The sequence below is a fragment of the Anticarsia gemmatalis genome, chromosome Z (genome assembly GCF_050436995.1).
Source record: "Anticarsia gemmatalis isolate Benzon Research Colony breed Stoneville strain chromosome Z, ilAntGemm2 primary, whole genome shotgun sequence".
Classification (NCBI taxonomy): domain Eukaryota; kingdom Metazoa; phylum Arthropoda; class Insecta; order Lepidoptera; family Erebidae; genus Anticarsia; species Anticarsia gemmatalis.
In genome coordinates this window covers 21,226,220-21,251,160 of record NC_134776.1, presented here as the reverse complement: position 1 = coordinate 21,251,160, position 24,941 = coordinate 21,226,220, and the positions used below count along the sequence as shown (strand labels likewise).

General features: G+C 34.6%; 1 protein-coding gene and 1 long non-coding RNA gene across 3 annotated transcripts in view; both read right to left on the bottom strand.

Moving 5' to 3' along the window:
- LOC142986197 (dipeptidase 1-like) overlaps positions 1-24,941 on the bottom strand; it is a 253,941-nt gene that overhangs the window by 214,511 nt on the left and 14,489 nt on the right. The window lies entirely within an intron of this gene.
- Positions 583-14,358, bottom strand: LOC142986643 (uncharacterized). Of its 2 annotated transcripts, none has more exons than XR_012960413.1 (5): positions 13,485-14,358; positions 12,277-12,675; positions 11,520-11,661; positions 10,423-10,740; positions 583-2,618 (listed from the first exon to the last, which is right to left on the bottom strand). It is a non-coding gene; the product is annotated as an uncharacterized LOC142986643 (long non-coding RNA). The 2 variants fall into 2 exon arrangements; XR_012960414.1 differs by having other exon boundaries at positions 583-2,018.

The window sequence follows — 24,941 nt, the reverse complement described above, 5'->3', positions numbered from 1 at the left end:
GCAATCAACAGCTACTAAAATTACTATACGCTTCCAATCTGCTGTTTCCGTTCCTTAGCTTCAATTACTCACGTCGTTTTCTGTCTTATCCCTATTTTACGAGCCCGTAAGCACTTAGGGGATAGAGTATCGTCTATCAAGTCACGGCTTAAAGCCAGCGGTTCAGCTTTTGGCTCGAGACCAGCCGTGGTAATGTAAGAACGGCAGCTCAAATGTACTGTTAATCAAACAGTGATTGACTGTTATGGTTTGTTGCACTTAAGACAAACAGTACGCAATTGATGAAATAATTGTGTGCATGTGATTAAGGAACCGAAATAGAGCTTCAGAACACCCGTTCTGAAGCTCAATTTCGGTTTCTAGACAGTTCAAATTTAGAATCAAATAACTTGTTAATGTATGTCTAGTTCAAACAATTTTGGTGGTCAAATACAAAAAAAGATGTTTCGGGTGATGTTGTATTTACATATAATATATGCTTAATTTATTGATCATATTTCGAAAGAACGCTAACTTACCACAGCCTAAAAAAGTTAAAAAAAAAAGATTTTTTTAAGATTTTAGACATTTATTATTGTTTTACACGAAATTATATCATTATAACCACTTCGATAGCTACCGATTAGACAACAATTTATTTTTTCTAAACAGACATCTAAAACCACCACGTCTTGACCACTTACACCCGTGATCCAGACGTTGCGTGTGTGCTCACATAAGGCTCGCAGAGTGATAGGGTGTGACCACGCGATTCGGCTATTGCTTACCGACGCGATTACCTCTCTTACGTGTGTACACGTCCGATATCCAATGGGCACATGTTCGTGTGGCGTGTGGTGCAAATTTAATCTAATTAAAATTAAGTATCTTTTCAGTCTATATGAAGACATTAGCACGATTATATACACAATTGGAATCATCGAGTATCGAAAGTTTGACATTTAAAATGTACTGCCAAATTAGTTTCTACGACGTCCGCTAGATTGTTTCGATAGCTAGCCGGTAGTCGGTAGTCGATAATAGCAGAAAATCGAACTACTGTATACTCCAAAGCCGATGCCTAGCCATCCCATGTTTTAGTCACTCAGAGTCAATTTTATTTTAATTATTGAAAATCTACCTCTGTCTCGTAAAGAATCCCCGGTTGAAAAAAACGATTCATCAGCAGTTAGACTGTAAAACGACCGAAAACTTTATTTTCATAATAATATAGAGGTATACTCAGATCTGATACAGGTAGCAGTTTTTGCACCATTTACACAATACATATAGCGATTTATAAAACGGGAGTGGCGTTTAGAAAGAAAGAATTTTCTATCTTCTTCAAGATTGCATCTGTGTAGGAAGCTGTTTTCATTTTCCGTCTATTACGCGAGATAAAACGTAGCTAATGTCAATCAGGAATTGTTTAGTTTTATAAAATCAGATGTATTTTATTCTGTTAAATTATTTACAAAACAATAGAAGAAAGTATATTATATCTAACGTATAAGACAATCGAAGAAGTAGAATTATGTAAAATTATAGCAAACAGAAAGGAACATAAAAGGGTTTTCACCACATTTTACAATAAATATTACTTTTCCCTTTAACTACAAAAAAATATCCTTAGTCATGACATTTAGATTTACTATCATGGGACTGGAGCCTAAAATGGGGAAACCCTGTATTTCAGGTAATGATAAGCGTAATATTTTACTTTAGATCCACCTTTTAGTATATTTTCTTACTAACTTTACAAACTTTTATTAACATTTCTTATATTCCCAGCTTCTTATAAAAATAATGTCCTCAGAATATAATTATAAGTATAATAATTGCAGTGCAAAGAGGTTTATCTTGTTATCACCGCGCTGCAAGCGATCTCAGAGATAAGTCATCTCCGGCCAGTCTTTAAATATGAGTGCTTAGTATTTGAGCTCTCTATCTTTTAAAAAACTCTTCCGTACCGGCTATTATCATTTAAATAGAACATTTTAAGTATAGGTAGACGTTTTTGTATAGTTTTATCTAATTACCTAAAAAGTTAAAGTAAAATACACGTGAGTTTTGAATATATTTTCAATTACTTTGACACTATTAATCTATAAACGAAATAAAAAGTTTTTTTTTTGCCTCAAAATATATCCGACTAGCTGACCCGCGCAACTTCGCTTGCGTCACATAAGAGACAATGGGTCAAAATTTTCCTCGTTTTTGTAACATTTTTCATTGCTACTCTGCTCCTATTAGTCGTACCGTGATGATATATAGCCTATAACCTTCCTCGGTAAATGGTCTATCTATCACTGAAATAATTTTTCAAATCGGACCAGTAGTTCCTGAGATTAGCGCGTTCAAACAAACAAACAAACAAACTCTTCAGCTTTATAATATTAAGTATAGATAAGACTGTCCGTATCTGTCCGAACTAGTTACTTATAAGTACTTAACTAAAGATAGCTATTTAGAAATACGCAAGGGGCGCTGAAAATTTTTTCGTGTAGCATTTCCTGTTTGTCGTTGAATTTGAAAAATTGCCGATTTGATTTGAATCAATATAAAAAAAATACGATTTTTAATCTACAATACATTTTAAAACTTTAACACATACTTTTATGCTCATTCCAAACGCTTACCTGCACAAAAAAAGCAATACTTACATATCTAAAACAAAACAAACATCGAAACAAATAAAATACCTCACAATATAACAAATGATAAGTGGCCCTCTCGTAACTCGAACCTCGGACCGCGGCCATTGTTTATTCGCACGATGTTTACATACCGGCAAAACACCCTCACCGGCCACCGATTTGTTACAACCGACCGAATAAGCAATATTACTGAATTATAACGATAATATTATATTAAAGGTGTTTATAGAAATATTGAGGCGCTCATAGCCAGATGCGCTTACCAGAAGGTTAAGCAACCGTTGGCGCGGTCATTCTATAGATGGGTGACCACATAGAGATATTTGAACTGAGCATCTCCGTGCTTCGGAGGGCACGCAAAAAGTCGGTCCCGGTTGTTGTAAATTAAGATAACAGTCGTTAAGCCACGTCAAAGGCCTTAGGGCGGCTTGAACAACTTTGACACTAGGTTGACTAACCATACGACAAGAAGAAGAAGAAGAAGATTATATTGAAGGTGTTTTTAGAGTAAATATTAGGCCGGGGAAAAAGTCTTTTCGCATTATAGTATGTATGAAGTTGTAATAAAATCTTTTCTCTACACAAATAAGCTCGATATTTGGGTACCTCACGAGCTCACTGAAAGAAACCTAATGAACCGTTGTATTGCCATATAATTTTTTTTTAAATTATGACGTATGAAAAATAGATGTTGGCCGATTCTCAGTCTTACTCAACATGCTCACAAAATTTCATTAGAATCGGTCAGGCCGTTTTGGAGGAGTATGGCAACGAAAACTGTGACGCGATAATTTTATATATTAGACTGACCCGCGCAACTTCGCTTGCGTCCAATAAGAGAGAATGGGTGAAATTTTTCCCCGATTTTGTAATATGTTTTACTGGTACTCTGCTCCTTTTGTTCGTAGCGTGATGATATATAGCCTATGTCCTTTCTCGAGTATCAAAGTATCTTTATACCAAATTTTATGCCAATTGGTTCAGTAGTTTAGTCGTGATTGAGTAGCAGACAGACAGACAGAGTTACTTTCGCATTTATAATATTAGTATGGATTACAACTATGCCAACGCCTATAAATAATACGAGTATGAAATAATAAAATAAAAAATACAAATTTTATCACGATAATGATTACATCGTTGGGTCATACTCATTAACCTAAAAAGGTTAACCCCCGGGCAACCACAAAGAATAGAAATCTTGAACAATATCAAACGGTTAGCAATTATAATTAATTAATTATCAAACAAGACCCTTTTCCCTGAGGGCTTGATAAGACTTATACCTGCTGTGATTTTGCTTTCAAATGATTATAAAATAATATTTAACCACCAATTTTTTCAAGACAAAAGGATAAATACATACATGCATAAAATCATGACTTTTACAAATAGGGATAGGCAGAGGCCAAAGCAACCTCATTCTTTCAGATCCATACATCTTGTCTTAGAGAACCGCCGGTTAAGAGTATTATGCACCTGACCCTTTCGCAAGACATCGCTGATAAGATCAAAAGGATGTATTGTAAGATATTTTATAATAATGTTTTTGTTAGTGACAGAAAGAAAATTCCAATCAATTAACTAAATACCTATGGTCGCAGAATTGTATGGCGTACATAGTAATCGGAAATTTGATTATTTTATTTCATTTTAACTACGATTTCACTAATAGGTCTTAAAATTGTAATATCCGTCAATTATCGCATTATTCATTTCTTCAAATAGCTACACGTTTCCTTTTGCATGTGTCATAGTTGTTAAAAAAAATTACAGGTTATTATGGTAGAACTAATATATGTAAATACATATACAAGTGTTTAAGTAATCAAAAGCTTTTGATAAGAAGCATGGCAACAAAAATCTAATCTCTTTCAAGAAACCCGTATATATTTGAAATAATTTAAAAAGCAATACCATGATGTATTTTAATATTTCACCGTCGGCAGCACTCGCAAAGATTGGAGAGAAACTTGTAAACGTGTGCCGCTGAGGCAAACACGCACCGAGCGAATACACTCACATTATTACTTCACTTTTATTTACATTACTATGTAATATCGTGACTTATCTACAAAGTCGGTAAAGATTGTGAACTTTAGCGCGGGTTTATACAGTCGGTACTATGGACTAGCGAGCGTTTATAATTTAAAGTAACATATATAAAACCATGTATTTTTTCCAAAGGATTGACAAAATAAAACACGTTTTTTTAGCCACGGAGTAGTAGACAAAGATCAAAAGACGCCGCTTAGTACGATCCTTGTAAAGATTTTGTGCTTCATTCACGTCTTGTCATACAAGACCGACGGTTACGAGTACTAATATAAAAATGTGTAATTCTTGACAAATATACCTACGCAAGATGCTATCAGTATTTCATACTAAATTAAATTTGTTGATAGCTGCTCGGATAACAATAGTGATAGGAAATCGCACCTTTGTGTATAATACAGTCATTATCTTTAAAAAGAGGTAAACAAAGAAGAAAATGACAAGTTTTGCTTTATAAAGTGCAATTATAGCGGTTGTAGGGGTGAAGGGTATTTTGATAATCTAGTTACATATGAGTACATCAGGTAATGCATTATCGATGTTAATCTATTTCTAATACCAGGTTTCGACCAGAATATGTAGGCATTAGAAATTTCTTTTGAAGTTCATTTTACTTTACGAAACTTAGCGTAGTTTCACCAAAATTAAACCATAAATACGCAATGCACTCAAAATGTACGCAATTCATAGATCACAATTTTGTCGTGGCCGAGAATCAAACCACGCATTGTTAAGTTATTTGGCAAGCAGCTCGCCCACTAAATCATGATAATTGCAACTGCGAATCCAAATTGTTTCGCTAATTGTATTAGAATTTGGCAGCGTATTAACTGACCGAATGCTTATTGTATATCCTTGTAACATAAAATAGAATGCCATCAAAAACATTCTGTAAAAACCTCAAGTCTCGCCGTAAAAAGTGGTGAGATCTATATAATACCAAGTCGATTAATCTATTTAGTCTCTACATAAAGGACCTTCTGTCTTAAGTAATTACGTATGTTATTATCATGCCAATTAAAAAAAATATATACCTTTAAAACAAATAGACCGACCTGGTCATCGCATGATCACACTACACAGCACGACGAGAAGTTAATGCTCCTGAAATGTTAATGGCGAATTTGTGTTTTCTTGCGATGACCAAGTCGATCTATTTGTTTTAAAGGTATATATTTTTTTTAATTGGCATGATAATAACATACGTAATTACTTAAGACAGAAGGTCCTTTATGTAGAGACTAAATAGATTAATCGACTTGGTATTATATAGATCTCACCACTTTTTACGGCGAGACTTGAGGTTTTTACAGAATGTTTTTGATGGCATCTCACTTCTTTTTGTAGAGCGAACATAAGTTCAATTTGTATGGAAAGACGTTTTTTTTTCATAATTCAACATATTTTCCTTTGGGAACGTTGTTCAGTTTCATGGGCTAAACACCCTTACCCACCCTATACCCCCTGCCGTTATGCCTCATATAGTAGGTACCTAATTACACCTATTTATTATATTTTCTACAGTAATAATTCATTAACTGCAAATGTAACCTTGTAATCTTATACATTTATATGGGATTACAAAGTTATTTTTGCAGTTAATGTATTTAGAAAACTGGACCGAAATTAGAACATATTAAATTTTTCCCATAATTAAGACACTAAACCCTATTTGTATTCTAAATTTTAAGCTTCTAAGTCTGCTAGAAGTACCTTAGACTTTTGATGATCGGTGAGTCAGTGAGTCAGTGAGTCAGTGAATCAGTGAGTGACAAAATTCAAAATTTTAACAAGTTGTCATTCTTAAACTACTGGTTCAAATTGACTGAAATTTTAAATATACTGTGTTTATATAATGACTAATTACTTGCTGAAAATCCAGGCTTCTTGTTTTATCCACAACGAAATTATAGGGGTGTCAAAAATAGCCCGAATTGCTTCGAGAAAAGGATGTTACGGCCGTGCCGCTTTTTTTTTGCTCGACTTGCGGGGGCACTTCCGTGCCCCCAGATAAATAAAATCACGTCTTTTTCGGGTAGTGAAAAATCAAAGGCTACCATTTGCCTATAAACTTCTTTTACTTCATTCATATCTAAATATCCTGTCATACATTCTTGAGGGTTAAACATTTAATATGTGGAAGAAAAACACTACTTCCTTTTTTATGAGATAGCCCCTACATTAAAAATAGTCTCCCATGGACTTTTAAAAAAATACAAACAACTGGCATAAGGTACACACAATTTTTTCAGCATCAATGCTTTCAGCACTTTACGCTATGAGAAAGATAGTGCCGAAACACTAATTTCTTAAAAAAACGACAGAGGAATACATCTTAAACCCGAATAATTCTTTCTAGCATCGCTGAATCACTATAGCCTTTTTCTTTTTAAAATCTGTACCAAACTATGTTTCCTCATATCCCAACCTTGACATTTAAAGCAGAAGGCAGAGTTGTTCAAGCCGCCCGCGGGCTAACTTGGCTTATCTTAGAACCTTAAGCGAACCTATATCACTGTCGACACTTCTACAATAAGAAGCATACTTACGATCTTTGGGTCCTTTAACATATTTCTTTTCAATAATAAAACGTCATAAGTACAAAATTCTATCAAAGAAAATTCAACTTTAACAGCAAGCAATACAGCAGATATTACTTTGAAAGTTAACAAGATGATTTTCAGAACTCAACCGTTTTGTACACGCGTATTCGAATATCAACTTAGTGAAGTACGTAGTAAGGTTTATTTTAGTATGTAGTGAACAGATAGAATGTTTTGCTTCGCTCCCTCAATCTACTTCGAGTCTATTTTACTATGCAATACGTAGTCGCTATTGAATTTTTGTGAGTAAGAGAGATTTCGTATTGTCTTAGTGTAAAAATATTCTTTTTTCCCTGCTTTTGTATGAGAAATGTGAATATTTCAAAGGGTTTATGGGTTCAACTTGATGCTTTAGTTTTATCTTCAGAACATACAATAACTGTTCTAGAAGTGCCGATTTTAACGAAAATCGTCCTAATGTACCACAAAATTATCATCATTCCCGGCGGTCCTGTATGACGAGATGTATGGATGTGAATGAAGTATAAGGAGTGATGATAAGAATCGTACTAAGTAGCGTTCCTTGGTCTACCCCTACGGAAAAAAGGCGTGATATATATGTATGTACGCATCATAATCATATTATCATTAATATTTACACATTTACGCATTTTTAAGGACATCTCAAAGGTTACTCGCCAAATCTTAATAAAAATTAAATGAGACTGCATGGGAAGAAATATCTTTTAAACAAAAGTAACCATCAAAAGTGTTTGAGACAAAAAAAATACTATTATATAACCCCTTTTTGAACATAATACATAAAATCACGCCCACTTCCCATAGGGGTAGGCCGACACAAGAGAAACTCAACTCGTTTTTTAAAGCCGGTTAAAAATAACACCGACTTTCTTACAATATACAAGTCGGTGGTAAATTTCAATGCGGTTCGTGTCCAAACTTACTGTCAAAGTTGTTGGAGCCATTCAAAGCGTTTCAACTTAGTTTAACGGCTGCAGTATTATACAAAACGACCGGAACACACTTTTGATATAACTTACTATTGAAATATTGAATAAGATGATCCTAGATTGTAAATTGCTCTCATTGGCAGTTTTGGGAATGATCCGACTTTAATAAAATATGTAATTATATTTTCAATCCATAAAAATATTTCTTAGCTATCGGACAAAAGTTATAACTGCAAAGGACTGTCTATTTTTTTCGCTTCAAAGCTAAATCGCTGAAGTGATTTTCATGAAATTTAGAATGGAGGTAGTTGAAGGCTCGAACAATACTCTTTTCGACAAAAAACATTATCCTAGCGCTGCGGAAATTTGCTAGTAGTTAAGTATAATTTGCAAAGAAGTAATTTAAAAGCGAATGCTAACAAGAAAATGTACCAAAAATGTATGAAGTTTGGCAAAAAGGCTGTTTAATTTCCCACAAAAATCAATAACACACTAAGCAACAGTTACAGTGACAACTGATTCCTAATTTAATAAGACTAAGCAAATAAAACTTTTACAAGTCCTTGAAACAAATCGAAAACTAAATAAAATAAGTTGTTGAAGGCCGATCGGATACGAATTGGCATAAACACACCCGTGGGAAGCCGGTGGAGGCAGCCGTCGACATAACGCACCGTTACTGCTGCGGTACCGCACCGGTATTTACGTCGGCCGGTCAGCTAGTATCTATTGCGTTTTTTATCAAGAATTCTTTTTACCCGAGGGTTTCGTGGGTATGTTATGTATGGTTTTATTTTGGGTATGTGGCGTTTAAGCCGTGCAAAGGTTTTGTGTGTTGGAAGATGTCTAGTCAAATGATTTAAAATCCACGTTTTATTACACTAAGATATATTTTTTCTTAGAACTCTGTGTTCTTGTTTAATATGTGGAATATAAGAACGACTGTTAAAACTGTTAGCTGAATTCACATTGGTTTATATACAACAACTGATAATTTACTTACTTGGTCACAAAGGCATTATAGGCCATAGACCTTGCAATACATAGATTGAAACAGATATACAAATACTTTAATAAAAGACAGTAGTGAGCACAATTAATCTATGAAATCGACGGCAATGGTACAAATAACGTAAAATATTAGCAAATTAACGTATTTTTATCAGTTTCATCCCCATAATAAAGTAACCATTTACTGTCTCACTATTAAGCACATAGCCCTTTAAACTAAAATATAACATAGTAGTGCGTCTGAAAACCTAGGCACTAAAGATTCTGTCGTCAAAGTCATTAAATAAGTAGATAGCATTAACGTCACGTTAAAACCAAAGTTTTCTTATTACGGCTCGGCGACAAGAAATCTCCGGCGACAGAGACCTTTGACGCTAATTACTGGGATAAAAGCATCTCGCCTTCAATATTTTTTTGCACTTTTCCTCTTTAGTATAAGATATACAACGACCTTCACCGATCTGGTTAATGGATGAAATATATTTTTTAATAAATCTATACTAATATTATAAAGCTGAAGAGTTTGTTTGTTTGAACCCACTAATCTCAGGAACTACTAGTGCGATTTGAAAATTTCTTTCAGTGCTAGATAGCCTATTTATCCAGTAAGGCTATAGGCTATATATCATCACGCTACAACCATTAGAAGCGGAGTAGTAACGAAAAATGTTACAAAAACGGGGAAAATTATGACGCAAGCGAAGTTGTGCAGGTCAGCTAGTAAAATATATAACGGTGAAGGGAAACATCGCGATGAAACCTTGCATGCCTAAAATTTGTTTAATGCATTTATTGAGGGCATGCAAAGTCCCCAACTTGGCCAGCGTGGTGGAATCAAGGCCTAACCCCTCACTTATTCGGGAGAAGACCCTTGCCCTGCAGTGGGACAGTAATGGGTTAAACAAATATATGTCAGTAAATATGTGCGATTGCGAACAGGTCGCTACATGTAAGATATATTAAAGTACATAGCTATAAGATTAATGTATCGGTAAACACATCCATAAACGAAGGTAAGTAGTCTACTGCCATAAAACAGGATTAAAATATGAAGACCACAAACTTATGGTTTAACTAAACTGCTAATAAAAACATTAGTGCTTTCGTCAGTTTCCTCGGGGATCATAAACTAACTGCTCCATGCAATTTCACGAGCATAACTTTAAACTGCTGTCTGTACATTCAAATAATTTGGAATTAACTTACCCATAACATGACAATTAGTGCATACGTCACAATTCCCATTTCGCTCAGTCAAACGGATCCTTTGGGAATACGGCGGTACATTCCCAACTGACTCGAACTTCCCAATAGTGGAATGTTTAAGCTCTCTACAATTCTGTTTTAATTCAACATGTTGATACCAACAGGGGAATAGTTTCAATTTAGCTTATTTATTTTGTGGATTTCTAAGGTTTTAATATTAATTCATGTCCTTGGTCAGGTCAAATCATAAACGAAAAAATGTTTATACAATTGAATTCCTAAACGTCCGTATTCCCACTTATCTTGCTCTGCGTATGCCTATTGAAATATAAATATTTATTACAATTACAATAAATCGATAAAACACATCAAACAACGAATAAAATATTTACGATTCAACAAGTACAATTATTTACGAGTACAATGCAACTACACGTGCGCCCAATGTCGTCACGGTAACATGTTCAAATTTCTCGCAGTGTTATGGTTGACAGTCAACGCCGTGGCCAAGAAAAAATTGCCTTTCTTGAAAAACTACTCCATTTCTAACCGTGGCAACATCATCCTACCGAACAATACAAATCTCGTAATCGACGATTATCGTTTTATTGCTGTGCATTTGTGGATTAAAGACAACTCAGTACTCAAGTCTACATGCACCAGCTCTATTATAACTGAGCAATGGACGCTTACTTCTGGCTTGTGTGCCACAAGGTTACAGAGAGACCATAGTCATCTATATATTTGGTATAAAAATTTCACACTGTCTCCTTTAGAAACGAAATATATGAGTAAAGCGCTGAAAAATTATGTATATCCGCAGTTTTTAACACTTCATCCATTCGAAGACCTAGAACGCGCAATAGAACCGCCCAATAATATAGGATTATTGCGTGTAGAGCCCATTAAGGTATTCAAGTTCGGAAAGCTATCTGCTGTCGACCATTTGACGCTGAGTGGCTTAGAAGTGACATTTGCAGGCGGAAGCAAGACAAATTATCACGAACTTTTTAACATATTATATTATGTTCCTGTTCAAATTGGCAAAGGTATGGTTTATTCTTGTGATGAAATTATTAAAGAAAGAGCTAATTTACCTCTGCTTTGTGTCACTCCTCAAATGTGTTCGACGACAGTTTATCATTATGTGCATTTGGGAAGCCCGTTGTTACACGACAAGAAGATCGTTGGAGTATTGGTTCATCCGATTCTGTTTACTTTCACACCTGTTAGTCCATACTTGGATTGGATTAGAAATACAATAATTAATAACTGAAGTAAAAAGTGTCTGGTGTGAGTGACAAATTACGTGTAAGGCGCTATGATTAGTGAAATAGAAGAATGTAGTAGTGGTTTATAAATTGTTTTCACTACGTTATATAATAAGTTTTTTACAATACATAAAATTTGTTTAATGCATTTATTGAGGGCATGCAAAGTCCCCAACTCGCACTTGGCCAGCGTGGTTAACTCAAGGCCTAACCCCTCACTTGTTCGGGAGGAGCCCTTGTCCTGAAGACCTGGGACCCTGGGAGAGCCCTAGAAGAGCCCTGGGACAGTGATGGGTTAAAAAAATTCAGTAAATATATGCGATTGCGAACAGGTCGCTACATGTTACATACATAAAAGAAGCTATGAATCGGTAAACACATCCATAAACGAAGGTAAGTCTTCTGCCATAAAACAGGATTAAAATATGAAGACCACAAACTTATAGTTTAACTAAACTGCTAATAAAAACATTAGTGCTTTCATCAGTTTCCTCGGGGATCATAAACTAACTGCTCCATGCAATTTCACGAGCATAACTTTAAACTGCTGTCTGTACATTCAAATAATTTGAAATTAACTTACCCATAACATGACAATTAGTGCATACGTCACAATTCCCATTTCGCTCCGTCAAACGGATCCTTTGGGAATACGGCGGTACATTCCCAACTGACTCAAACTTCCCAATAGTGGAATGTTTAAGCTCTCTACAATTCTGTTTTAATTCTACATGTTGATACCAACAGGGGAATAGTTTCAATTTAGCTTATTTATTTTGTGGATTAGTATAGTTTTAGTTTTAATTCATGTTCTTGAGGGCAGATCATGGTCTATGTTGACAAATCATTACAATAAATAAAATGTTTTTTTTGTTAAATAACAATAAAAACGTGGCAACTTTTACGGCTGAAACAAAAAAAAAGAATCACCCAATTGAATTCCTAAACCTCCGTATTCCCACTTATCTTGCTCTGCGTATGCCTATTGAAATATAAATATTTATTACAATTACAATAAATCGATAAAACAAATCAAACGACGAATAAAATATTTACGATTCAACAAGTACAATTATTTACGAGTACAATGCAACTACACGTGCGCCCAATGTCGTCACGGTAACATGTTCAAATTTCTCGCAGTGTTATGGTTGACAGTCAACGCCGTGGCCAAGAAAAAACTGCCTTTCTTGAAAAACTACCCCATTTCTAACCGTGACAACATCATCCTACCGAACAATACAAACCTCGTAATCGACGATTATCGTTTTATTGCTGTGCATTTGTGGATTAAAGACAACTCAGTACTCAAGTCTACATGCACCAGCTCTATTATAACTGAGCAATGGACGCTTACTTCTGGCTTGTGTGCCACAAGGTTACAGAGAGGCCATAGCCACCATCTATATATTTGGTATAAAAATTTCACACTGTCTCCTTTAGAAACGAAATATATGAGTAAAGTGCTGAAAAATTATGTATATCCACAGTTTTTAACACTTCATCCATTCGAAGACCTAGAACGCGCTATTGCGCGTTCTAGGTCGCCGCCGCCGTTCGAACCGCCCAATAATATAGGATTATTGCGTGTAGAGCCCATTAAGGTATTCAAGCTCGGAAAGCTATCTGCTGTCGACCATTTGACGCTGAGTGGCTTAGAAGTGACATTTGCAGGCGGAAGCAAGACGAGTTATCAAGAACTTTTTAGCATATTAGGTTATGTTCCTGTTCAAATTGGCAAAGGTATGGTTTATTCTTGTAATGAATTTATTAAAAAAAGAGCTAATTTACCTCTGCTTTGTGTCACTCCTCAAATGTGTTCGACGACAGTTTATCATTATGTGCATTTGGGAAGCCCGTTGTTACACGACAAGAAGATCGTTGGAGTATTGGTTCATCCGATTCTGTTTACTTTCACACCTGTCAGTCCATACTTGGACTGGATTAGAAATACAATAATTAATAACTGAAGTAAAAAGTGTCTGGTGTGAGTGACAAATTACGTGTAAGGCGCTATGATTAGTGAAATAGAAGAATGTAGTAGTGGTTTAGAAATTGTTTTCACTACGTTATATAATAAGTTTTTTACAATACATAACTATTAGATTTATTATTTTTAAACACACTATTAGCTTTAAGAATATATTTGTTACTAAAATTCTTATATTAAGCTAGATGTATATTCAGAAAGATGCTAGAAACCATTTCTAATACAACCCCTTAGTCGTTTACGACACCCCCGGGAAATTGTAGGGTGGCTATTCATTATCCCGGACCACAGACCGGGATGATTTAGGATATGAATGACGGCAGCAGAATAAAATATTCAGCCATAATCACTTGTATCGTCTCTCGGAGAGTCCGTGGTAATGAAAACGGTGGATTCGGTTTTACGTAGGTACATTATGGTTTTAGGTCAACGACCTTTGACTTGAGTACCGCTAGGATTTCTGTGAATAAAAATATCAGTTACAAATATTGTACGTATCCATCTTTATTTGTTGTTATTGTAAATAGTTAAGTTTGTAGTAGTTTTACTTCTATTGAATCAAAAGATTGTATAAAGTTGGTTTTTATGCGTTTCCAAATTGTTATTGTTATGAAAAAAAATCAATAAGATTATAGATTTACTGTTAATACTATAAGCAATTTTCTAAAATAAATATATCACTCAAAATGTCCTTTATGCTTTATTAATTAATCTTCATCGCAAATGACTTTGGTCTGAAAACCCATCGGCAACATGCGCATCATAATGCTTTTATTTACATAAATCGATAACCGTTGAGGAAAACCAATATAACACACTAGCTGACCCGCGCAACTTCGCTTGCGTCACATATGAGAGAATGGGGCAAGATTTTCCCCGTTTTTTAAACATTTTTTATTGCTACTTTGCTCCTATTGGTCGTAGCGTGATGATATATAGCCTATAACCTTCCTCGATAAATGGACTATCTAACACTGAAAGAATTTTTCAAATCGGACCAGTAGTTCCTGAGATTAGCGCGTTCAAACAAACAAACAAACAAACAAACAAACAAACAAACAAACAAACAAACAAACAAACAAACAAACTCTTCAGCTTTATAATATTAGTATAGATGTACCGTACACGTTAACAAGCAAGCGATGTACCTTTATAGAAGCTTCGAAATTTGCTTCACAATATCAAAACTCATCTTTCGACGTCATAGTTTTAATATTAAATATTCTGTTTCGGAATTTTTGGATTTGACAAAGGCTTTTGATAGCATTAACCTGGTAGTATGATGCTTTTGTGCAACATTCGTGAGATAATTGTATTAGTCTCTGAAATAATGCAGTGATATTAGACGACACTATTAAAATCTGTTACGAATTCGCTTGATTGTTATTTATTTAGCAGTATAAAAGATTCCAAATAATAATACGGGAAAGAAATAAGTACTTTTATGGATTGATTGGTTATGCTTACTATGAAAAAAAAACTGCACGCAGTTAAAAAAATTAAATAAAGGAAATAATACAAATGAATAACTGAATCGTATTATTAAAATTGAACATAATTCATTAGGTATCGTACAAGGATCTAAAATAGGTCCACAAAAATTCACTCATCAAAAACCTAAAGTACCATACCGGTAGCCATTTAAAATTCGCTTCCACTTAAACTGTCTCTAAGTTATTAATAAAAATTGTAACAAAATACCTCCGAAACTTCCACGTTGTTGCACCTTCATTAAAGTTTAACACTAGCTGATAAACAAACTGGCTTTTACGAGAAAACTTAGGTGTTTATCCTGAATAATATATGATTATGTCGTTTTCTGAACGTGAGATGGACATCAATATACAGAGACATCTGCACGAGAATATAAACTTGTTCCCAAGAGTATGTGGACATTTGTATTATATGGAAACATGCCAATTCGCTGTCTTGTAAAAACTAGGGGAGGAAAGCTAAAAAGTTTGGAAATATTACGCAGCTATTTCGTATGTATGTAATTTTATTCTTGATCTCGGGTGCGGTGGTCATATACTGTAGGATAGTTGGCCCAGGATTCTATTCAGTGATAAATAATTGTTATAATAAATGTTTTATGTGCTACAACTATTGCATAACTAACTTGGAACAGAAAGTATCTACCTAATATACAAATATAGTTTGTGCTAGTCATCACCTTATTTTATACATACACATGAACTCACGCCTTTTTCTATAGAGGTAGGCAGAGTACGATACAAAACAACTTGTTATCAACAACAATATTGGCTTTCGTTTGGTCTCGCATGAATTATTATATATAAACTTCATCCTAAAGTTAGCAAACGTAGATGTTGATGGCAACAAATAATTTAAATAATAACCTCCTTCATCAAGTTATGCGCGTCAAAATTCTGCAATTCCGAAGTAAATCAAGTCGGTTCTAGAAAATTCGGGGTGTTGAGTACAATGCCGTTGTGTTGAACCTCGCCCGGGACAGGAAATTGTGTTTCCCGCGTCTCACACTTTCCCTCTGATTAAATCCAATGACAAATATAAAAGTCAATGGTTATATATATTAATCAGATTATTTAAAGGAGTCACATACAAAATATCACGCTTTTTTCTCGTAGTGGTAGACAGAGACCTAAGAACCCCACTTGAGAACATCCTTACGAACTTCCCTTGCCTTATTCACATCCATACATCTTGTCATACAGGACCTACCTTCTTTACAGAAGAGGTTGTATACGAGTTCAAAGTTCAAAAGTGTTAACCGTCTCGGTGGATCAAGTGAAGAGTGAAACTGTGCAAATGCAAGGACACTTTCCTCAGAGCAATTTGGTAGCAAAAGTCTTTTAACAGCCTAGAGTCTTGTTTTAGCTGTAGGAAATATTTTCACGCATTAATCAGAATATAATAGTACCGGTAGTATTTCGTTAATATTAGGTACATTTTTGGAAGGAACTGGTCAACGTCCCTGGCGTATTCCGAAGAAACTATTTTTATAAATTAAATAATCTGTTTCAATGTCGATATTCAACCAAAACGACAGTAATAAAAATAGGAATTTGCGCTTCTATGTCAGGTACTATAACTCTGCCCATCTCCTTGATATAGGCGTGATATCCCATTTGCTTTTAAAATGAAAATACAAAGTTAAGTACACTCATAAAATATTTATGTCGAAACAGTTTAGAAAATTCAGTTTTAAAACAAAAAGGTTTTGTTGAGCACAAAGTAAGGCTTAAGTGACTTTTTAAAGGGCCTGTAATGTACAAGCACGGCGTTCAGTTTCAGGTGTTCTGTATATACCCTTGAGAAAATTGTGCTTTAATGACTCCATGCTAAATTCCCTGTTTTTAAAATACGGAGCGACAATTACCACGATAGAGTTTGTTTTCGAGTAGCTGTGTACAGTATTTACAACATGATTAGAAATTTGATCAAATATTATTGGCAAAAAAAATATATTTTTAAAATAGCATACTGTAAGTATTTTTGAGGAAAATAGAAAATATTTTAGGTTTTTCAGGGTGATTTCATACGCGTAAGAATAAATTCCTTAACAAAATTATTTTATGCCATATCAATTTTTTTGTATATTTTTTCCAGTATAGTAAAAAGTTACTAATCGAACATTTGTGCGACAGATTTACAAAACACCGTCACATTTTCAAATCAATTTTCATAAATGATACTTCAAAATCATCCATCATTGTTCTAAATTGATTGATCGTTAATTTGTACACCAGCCGCAGCTATTCTAGGGAGCGACTCTATCGACTATCGACAACCGAGAAATTTTGCACCAGATGACATTTTGCAAGATTGATCAGCGCCCCTAGCGTATTCTGCAAGAACTATGTTGTTCAAGTAATTTTTATTATTATGTTCTTCACTTCTTGGTAATATTGAGCGTAGGAAATTGCTAACAGTAGCGCAATTCTGTATAATCTGTACGTCAGAGGCGCTTATCAGATTTTCATACAGAATTTATCGATGACAAGCCCGTTGTCGGTAGACGATAGTAGTAGAGAATCGAGCTACTGCGTTACTGATATTTTAAATTATGAAAATTATCTCTTTTCGACCGATTTCAGCCATGGTGACCAGCTGGACTTGGATTATATTGTGATCACGTAGGCACGGAGGTAGATTTTTTAGAACATAAGTTATGCATAAATACGACCTTTTAGATAAATGTGTAATATTAGACTGGTTATGATGCGTCCGGAAATTCGCTGTTATAAAATATAAGCGATGAAAATGAAATGCGTACTACAATTGCGCTATTTGCTGGCTTCGAAAATATATTAAACCTGCAAACGTTGTCTTATGAAACTAATTGAACTTCAGCTCAAGTATTCATTTTAAAGGTTTCCTCTAATTAACTCGTTTCCTTGAAATTCAAACACACAAGATTCACGTTTGAAACGAAGCACGAGTCATTACCCTCTGTTATAAGTTCTACTCACATACTATCACGCTATTTGAACTAAAACGTTCCTGGCAGACATCCAAGGGGAACATTTTTTGTCCAATTATAAAATTAATCTCCATTTTTCTAGAATAGTCGTTTACGGCAGCCAAGCGTGATATTAAAGATATAATAGCATAAATATCCTAGCCTCCACCCGCGACTTTATTCGCTATTCTCATAAGGCTCAACCCCCTTTCCGAGCTAGTGATAGATTCAGTAATTGTAACGACTATCCTAAGTGTCAATATTTGACCTAAATGAATAAATGATTTGATTTTGATTGAAAATTTCCCCGTAATAAAAGTGCTATGTGATAATCTATTGCATAAACAGATTATGTGCCAAATTTGATGGAAATGACTAGGCGAAAAATATGACAAAAACAATTTACCTACCATTTTTTTAACTGTATGTATTTAACAGTTTTTGTGGGAAAGAGTTGTTAACGAACGTACATTCACTGCCACAATGCATCGTATCTACACTATTAGTAAGAATATTCCCCGAGAATGTACGTAGATTTTGCAATCGCGTCTGAATTAAAACGTCAAGTTTTATGGAAACTAGCTAGCCTTGGCTCCGCTGGCGTGGAATAATTTCTTAACACAGTATATCAATCTGTCATAATTTTATCTAGATTTTCAGTTTTTAGCTAAGGGTAGATAGAACGCTTTTGAGATTGGATTTTGAACAGCGACACTGCAAAAGAAAAAAAAGACCTAGGACATTGAACAGCGCCACTCGAGAAAATATCTTTACGCAAAAGTTTGTTCATCTAATACGCTTTAAGCTGCTGGGCCCATTGTTATAAAATACGGTATGAAGATTTTTCAAAAATCCGGGGTCACTAAATATTTTATACAAGCCCTAAGCGACATAAATAGGGGATGAAATCTTCAGGCCCAGCAGTAGTAGAAACTATTATGAAAAAAGAATATAAAGTTTAAAAGATTTTCATTCTAGACTCATAACACACATTTTCCTGAAAACTAATAGCTGGCTCTTCACGCTTCGAGTGTCAAAGGGTGGGCAGGGAGCAGCGGTGCAGGCGGATGGTCATTACTTCTTAGTGGCTCGCCGTTTAAAGGGAGCTGTACAGGGTGTTTAAAAGCGAACCTATGTTGTACAGGGTGGTTTAATATCTATAAAATATAACCCCTAGGAGATTTTTTGTAATTATTATAAGCGTATTTTTTCTTTGTTCATACTTTTGATTTATATTTAGGAATTTATTTGTTTTATTTTGTACTTCTTCGTTTGTCTTCAGGTGAATTTCGCGGTACGCCGGTGATAGAGACGAAACAGTGTCAATATACCTTCCATTTTATCACCCGCACTGCTTACGTCCTTTTATATATTTTTGGGTTATTGACGTATTCAGACTCAAGTTAAATGCGAAATACTAAATTGACTATTGAACTAGCATCAAAATCTCCCAATTGTTTGTGAGACCAGGAAGCGCTAATCTTTACTAACTACTATCAGAGTAAAGTAACTGGTAATAACCGGCTAGATACCGAGAAATTTTACATGGAAATTCAATCAATTAGCGCCTCTAGCGGGCGTAATTAGAACTATTTTTGGAGTACATTTTAAATATCAAACTCTCGCTTGAGTACCGATTCTAGAGAATCGCGTTACAGGTCACTGAATCAACCCAGTGCTCTGATTCACAAACACAGCCAAGTCACTGGGTAATATCAACAAATGATGTATAAAAACAATCGCCAGTTGTTCTCATGTCCACATTACTGTCGAATATAAACACTGTCTGTTTATATGCGGCCATTGTTCATTGAACAATAGTGTGTATCATACTTATGAGTAATTGTGACATTTGGCTGACGTGAAAGAAATTACAGGCTTGTTCCCATGGAGAAAAGATTGCAACTGTTAATAATTTTACATTACATTTCTGATTTCTGCGCACAATTATTTTTAATTGTGCGCAGATAGGTAAACATGAAAACAGTTTTCGCGGCTTTCGTCACACAAATACCAGCTATTTCCAGCACGTTAAAAAACAATCATTTCCCAATAATACCCTTATAAAACAATATATCATATATTTGTTTAAAGAATACCAAAACGAAAATACGTAAAAGCACAAATTAAAAGTAAACAAATTCAAATTCAAATTAAAACATTCCTATGAAAAACTAGCAATCAACAAAAGTTTGGAACGCCACGAGAATATTCGGAAAAAAAAAACATTTTAATCGAAAATATTGCAGTTACGCACGAATGTTTCGAAATCAAACAATTTTATAAAAATATTGTGAGAGCACTGACACGCGGTGCGTTTTTGACAAAATATACGCCCGCGGCCCTTTGTGGAAAAAAAATACAAAATTCACTACACACCGTAGATCAAAGGGGAAAAATAAATGAACAAACGAATATTATTTGTAAACCGTTTAATTTTTCAAACATCCTGTACATGGCAGGTACGTCAAAGGTGATGTTTTTTTTACATATCGACGTAAATTTTTGAAATGCAAAAATTTGAAAATTTTTGGTCGGTTGTGAAGCCTGTGCTATTTTAACCTAGAAAAAAACCCTTTCTGTTATAATAAATAAATATAAAGATTAAAAGCTTTAAAAACATGTTTCTTTAAAAAGGCTTGGTAATTGGTACTTAACCAAAGTTGTCTACTGCCGTCTCTACACTAGTCGGCTTTTGCAACGTAAATCTGCAACTATTTTTATTATTAACGAGCAAGCAAGGAGAACCTTCAAAACTCCTTAACCGGCCATCCATCTATAGAATAACCGTAAACCCAGTCTCTCATTACTCAACCAATCTGTAAGTGCGACTGAAACTAATGTTAGCACAACTCTTCAGGAGGAAGCGGAGATATTGTAGACAGGAGGCTGTATCGCAAACCGCTCTCAATTAATTTCCTCTCAGACTAACTAATCTGATTAGATTTTAGTTTACCTCTCGTAATATTGTACTGATATTATAAATGCGAAAGTTTGTAAGTATGGATGTTTGTTACTCTTTCACGTAAGAACTAGTAGACGGATTGTAATAAAATTTGGTAGACTGATAGCTCATAACCTGAATCAACACTTACGATACTTTTTACTCCAAAAATCTTTTCACGGAGGTGAAGGTTTCATTTCGTTTTTTATTTTTTTGACTGTTTCTGTTTTCCGTGCGTGTATACGATTATTGCTGATCACCGTGGTCGCGAGTTCGATAGCCGGTTTTAACGTATTTATCATTATAATATATTAAATAAGCAAAATTAGTAATTTTTTTACAGAAGTGTTATATAATACCGAATGTTTTTCGAAAATAATTGATAAAATCTATCGAAACATTTCAAATAATGTTAAAACTAAATTATTTTTAGCTATCGAGTACATAATCCATCCTTCAATCATTATGGATTAACATAGTCTCTGATGTTATTTTTATCCCGGAAATTTTCGGAAATCCATCAAAGTTTGATAACGTGCCCGGTATAAATAGAGTCGCTGCCTTTCACATTGGACTTACTTTGCAATACTTTGCTTAGACAATTTTATACACCTTTGGGTTCAACAGACGTAATCTATATAATATGTTGCAGTCAAAACTCATGACCAGTTAAAGCTACTATTGACTGAACAGGTTGGTCAAAAGTAATTTTGACTTATTTTGTTAGTCAATAGTAGTTTGCCGTTTGACTGGGATATAGAGGTGTTCCAAAACCCAACGATACAAGTTATACCAGTTCTGGGAAAAATAAAAAGAAACCCATATGACTTAGTTCAGCAATAATAGACATTTTTAAAAATAGTTTAAATTCCACACCGTTGTTCGCATTTTCAAGTCCTCAGATTATCGTAGAGTTTTGGGACACCCTGTATATAATAGCAAATAATATAGCTTAGCTTAAAGATTCCATACACCTCTGCCTGCACCTTTGAGTGTAGAAAGCGTGATGTATACTCAAAGTATCAATCAATCAAGTCCCGCTATTTGACACGAAGACTCATAAAGACGGAGTTATTTTCTGAATCAGGCGGATTTAACCTGAATATTTGATGATAGCACATATGCCGAACGATGAACGAGTATTTATATCTACAGCGAGCTGGGTTTAGAAATATGTAAGGGATTAAAGAAAATATAGGTTACTGGCTTTTGACTAGGTTTGTGACTTAGGATGGAATTTTCATACAAACTTTCATCCCCTATTTTATCCCCTCAGAGGTAGAATTGATCAAAATACTTTCGAATCGAAAGAATCGAGCTCCATATAGTATTTTAGTAATAAATATCGTAGCATAGAAGCGATCGGCTTCTATGCTACGATATTTATTACATGGTATAATTTGGCACCTCTTTCACAAGTGGTCGATGGTTCGTATACGAGGCAACTCATCAATGACCTCTCGAAGTTATGTGTCTGGTAGAAATAATGATCACTTTTTCGAACTGTTGTAATATTAAAATTAAATCCTTCTTTGACATGATGTGACTGGCACAACACTATTCAATGTGTTACATATTATTATTGTGTTCCATAAGCTTTTGTTTTTGTCTTTGGTATTATCTTTCAATAAAACACGTTCGTTAAACTTTCTGCTATTCTTTCAAATATTAATTTTATCACTAACGATGAAGGAAAATATCGCGTTGAAAAGTTGTGTGCCTTAAAATTTATTATTTTAACACACTTGTTTTAGGTATGCAAAGCCCCCAACCCGCACTAGGCCAGCGTGTTGGACTCATGGCTTAACTACTCCCTTATTCGGGAAGGGCCCTTGCCTAGCAGCGGAATATTTAAAAAAGAGGTGATAAAAGTCAATAGTCTACAGTAGTATTTATCTTTAATTGCACTATGTTTCTTTATACTGTGAATCGTAAACGATATTTTACGATTCAATTCACCCCGACAAGAATTTTATGGTTTTAAACTAATGCAACTTCTCTCCGTTAATTGAGTAATATTAAATGAGAAATTAAAGAAGATACTTAATGACTTGAAAGGATTAGGTAAAGTTTTTGTCAGAAATATCAAATAATTTTACACTCCGAAAAAACATAAAATTAAGTCTTGCCTCAATTAAAAACCGACATTAAATACAGGCCTAGAGGCATATAACGCGGTTTAAAACCTACTGTCATCTCCATTAACGTAATTACTAATATTATTTTTTATAAGATTGTAGTACTATCTGTGTGTTGTACTATTATTTTGAACTCAAAACCACATTTTTCACTAAAAACCTAACCCAATATCAAATTTCGCTAATCGCAGTACAATTTTAAAAAACAGTAACACCTTTGTTATAAAGAACTACAACCCAACAGAATCAAAATTCATTAATCTCACAGTATTAAGCAAACACACCACATTTATAATAAAAGCAGTGACATTGCCTCACAACTACAACACAACAATAAGCCTTTAATCTTTTAAGCCCGCTTAAGTTTTCAACACAGTTTTCATCTCTCCATAATTCAAGTGATGTTCCATATTCCCCCAGTTTCCTTTTATCATGGTGTAGCCTATTTAACACACAGTAAATAATGCATCGCTATGGAGTTTATTAACAAAGGGTGGCACGCCACCTGCCGGACAAGTTTAGAAGCATAGAGGAAAATTGTGTGAAAAATTCAGTGCTCATTATAAAATGTGTTTTGGTGTAAAAAAGCGCGGTACTAAAATTGTATGGGTGAGTTTTTGTGTATAACGCTTTAACGTATAAGCCGTTAAACAAATTTTGATGAGTTTTAGCTAAACCCTGGGTTAAACAATTTTTTTTTAACTTGTTTTATCGGTATATAATTATATCGGTACAAAGTTTACGGAAGCAGAGTATATAAAACATCGTAACACAAAAAATACCTACAATAGTCAATTTTTAAGTATTCTTAAACGTGGTTATTAACTCACAACAATGTGAGTAAAAATTGAGTTTAGAGACTTAATTTCCATTAAAGACAGACTTGTATAACTCAAAAAATCTAGCCTAACTTTAACTTTTGTCCACAATGTCGCATATAACTCAAATTAGCATCACAAAAAACAATTCTAGATCTTTCTAAAGAATAAGTTTAAGTCAAGTCGGAATTAAGTCCATCATTCACATTAAAGATATTATTACATAGATAATCTTCAAAGGCAAATCTTTTGAGGCAAGAAGTCTTGAAGATTGCTTGTAAGGACATAAAGATGTAAGGGAGAGTTTGAAGCAAAAAGGTCAGTACCATAGCAATGTATATGTTTGTTTACAATAAGGGTACACATACGTACTTAGGGGCGTGTTTTTGGTTAGAGTTGTGTTATGCAGCTGAATTGTGCTTTAGTTATAAATAATCTTATTTTTAAAAGACTACTCCCGCAATAACGTCAAGCCTTGTAGGCCTATTCAAACCTGAGTGATATTCGCTGCCGCTGTGGATAGAGGTACATGCCGCGCGAATTTAGTAGAACTCGACTACCGCGCGATATTCTACCCACTAGGATAGCAAAATCTGTTATGGTGTGAACAGTAATATCACCGCATATACACTGGGTTTTCTCTGCCGCAGACGGTAGTGAATACCGCTTAGATCTGTAGCTCGATTCTCTACTACTATCGACTAGCGACAACCGACTGTCATCGAGAAATTTTGTATGAAAATTTGATCAGCGCCTCTGACGAGCGTCGTCGGAAACATATTGGCAGTACATTCTAAACGTCAAAATCTCGATAGCTAGCCGGTTGTCGGTAGTCGATAGTGGTAGAGAATCGCGGTACTGAACAGGCCTTTTATCGCGGGGAGTTTAACAAATTTTTGCACTACGGATACAAT